Source organism: Lampris incognitus, chromosome 9, assembly GCF_029633865.1.
Source record: "Lampris incognitus isolate fLamInc1 chromosome 9, fLamInc1.hap2, whole genome shotgun sequence".
NCBI classification, from domain to species: Eukaryota; Metazoa; Chordata; class Actinopteri; order Lampriformes; family Lampridae; genus Lampris; species Lampris incognitus.
This window is the reverse complement of record NC_079219.1, coordinates 5,123,268-5,125,933: the sequence shown is the minus strand read 5'-3', so window position 1 is coordinate 5,125,933 and position 2,666 is coordinate 5,123,268.

Sequence of the window (2,666 nt, the reverse complement as noted above, 5' to 3'; positions counted from 1 at the left end):
GCAGCCTGCCAGAGGAGCAGGTCTCAATCTGCAGACTGCCAGAGGAGCAGGTCTCCCAGTCCGTAGACTGCCAGAGGAGCAGGTCTCAGTCCGCAGACTGCCAGAGGAGCAGGTCTCCCAGTCCGTAGACTGCCAGAGGAGCAGGTCTCAGTCTGCAGACTGCCAGAGGAGCAGGTCTCCCAGTCCGCAGACTGCCAGAGGAGCAGGTCTCTCAGTCCGCAGACTGCCAGAGGAGCAGGTCTCCCAGTCCGTAGACTGCCAGAGGAGCAGTCTCCCAGTCCGCAGACTGCCAGAGAGCAGGTCTCTCAGTCCGCAGACTGCCAGAGGAGCAGGTCTCTCAGTCCGCAGACTGCCAGAGGAGCAGGTCTCTCAGTCTGCAGACTGCCAGAGGAGCAGGTCTCTCAGTGTGCAGCCTGCCAGAGGAGCAGGTCTCAATCTGCAGACTGCCAGAGGAGCAGGTCTCCCAGTCCGTAGACTGCCAGAGGAGCAGGTCTCAGTCCGCAGACTGCCAGAGGAGCAGGTCTCCCAGTCCGTAGACTGCCAGAGGAGCAGGTCTCAGTCTGCAGACTGCCAGAGGAGCAGGTCTCTCAGTCTGCAGACTGCCAGAGGAGCAGGTCTCTCGGTCTGCAGACTGCCAGAGGAGCAGGTCTCCCGGTCCGTAGACTGCCAGAGGAGCAGGTCTCTCAGTCCGCAGACTGCCAGAGGAGCAGGTCTCTTGGTCCGCAGACTGCCAGAGGAGCAGGTCTCTCGGGCCGTAGACTGCCAGAGGAGCAGGTCTCCCAGTCTGTAGACTGCCAGAGGAGCAGGTCTCTCAGTCTGTAGACTGCCAGAGGAGCAGGTCTCCCAGTCTGTAGACTGCCAGAGGAGCAGGTCTCTCGGGCCTTTCGCAATTTGTCTCATTTTGTTTAGCCGAGCCGGTCGAAGGCTGCGCTCCCTCACGTAGCCGGCGCTCCGGTTTTGATTCAAAGCAGAGACTCCGTGAATGACCCTGTGTGAAATATTATCCACAAACCTATATGCACACACACACACACACACACACACACACACACACACACACACACACACACACACACACACACACACTCACACTCACACACACACACACACACACACACACATGCTCTCGCCGGATATTGCAGAGAAGCATCGGTCAAACCAATCCCATCTCGCTGATCCTCCTTTAACTGTGTCTTGTGGACTTTCACAATGTGAGCGCCTTCGCCCGGCGAGATTCCCTCCATCTGGTATTTGTCTGGGAGCTGAGGAAAAGCTTAAACCACTTCAACAAAAAAACAAATGTTTATAATACCTGCCACAGCGCATTAGACTGCATCGCAGCAAACGCCAGGAAGTGCCGGCCTAGTTGTGTTGCTCATGGCACGGCTCTGCACTCCTGTGGGGCGGCGGCGGGTTCGGGCCTGCGGCACCAGCAGCACCAGCAGCAGCCTGGTTGCTGCCGTGCCCTTCTTGGGTTTCCGTCTTCCTTCCCAAGGCCTTCCTCACACGACACCCCCTCAGCCCTATGGAGCAGGCCCACGTGAGTACCCTCCGTGTGTGTTCCCGGTACGTGTGTGTCTGTTGTTGTGTTGTTGTGTTGTTGTGTTGTTGTGTTGTTGTGCCGCTTAACGGCTTCAAGCTGTGTTGTGAGGGCGCCGGTATGGGACGGGGTGCTGCCATATGCCGGAAAAGTACACGAGGGGCGGCGGGCCAACGTGGGGCGTAGTCATTGTGTGTGTGTGTGTGTGTGTTGGGGGGGGGGGGCGGGGGGGTCAGAATCATAATACACTAATTATAACTTCATCAAGCTATGATGAAATCACACGTCCCAAATAAGAACGATAACGTTTCTGCAAACTGTTGTGAATCCATCCAGCCGTCCATCACCCGACCCGCTCATCCTGCAGCCAGGGTGGCGGGATGCTGCAGCCTACCCAGCAGCCCCTGGGGCGGCAGGCGGGACGGGCCGCCGGGTGACCCGACCACACAGCAGCAACACGGGCTCCGGTGGCGTCGCCTGGGGCCCTTCTGCCATCCGGCGCCGCAGGCAGGCTGAGCGGGGACGGGACGGGTCAGAACCAAACACGGCAGAGCACCAACTTTAAACCCACCGCCACACATGGAGAGAGGTGGGGGTCAGAGGTGCTTCCCCGTGAGTCGGCTTCACGTCCTCCTCTTTCCGCCAGCCGGCTGCAGGTCCACACCGCCCGCCGCAGGTCCACACCGCCCGCCGCAGGTCCACACCGCCCGCCGCAGGTCCACACTGCCCGCCGCAGGTCCACACCGCCCACTGCCCGCCGCAGGTCCACACCGCCCGCCGCAGGTCCACACCGCCCGCTGCAGGTCCACACCACCCGCCGCAGGTCCACACCGCCCGCCGCAGGTCCACACCGCCCGCCGCAGGTCCACACCGCCCGCCGCAGGTCCACACCGCCCGCGCAGGTCCACACCACCCGCCGCAGGTCCACACCGCCCGCCGCAGGTCCACACCACCCGCCGCAGGTCCACACCGCCCGCCGCAGGTCCACACCGCCCGCCGCAGGTCCACACCGCCCGCCGTGTCTGGACCCGGCGCCATCAGGTGCCAGGACTCCGTGGCGTGCAAGCTGCGTCTCTCCCATGCTGGGTATCCCGTTCACAGTGAACCTCTTCAACCTGACCCGGAT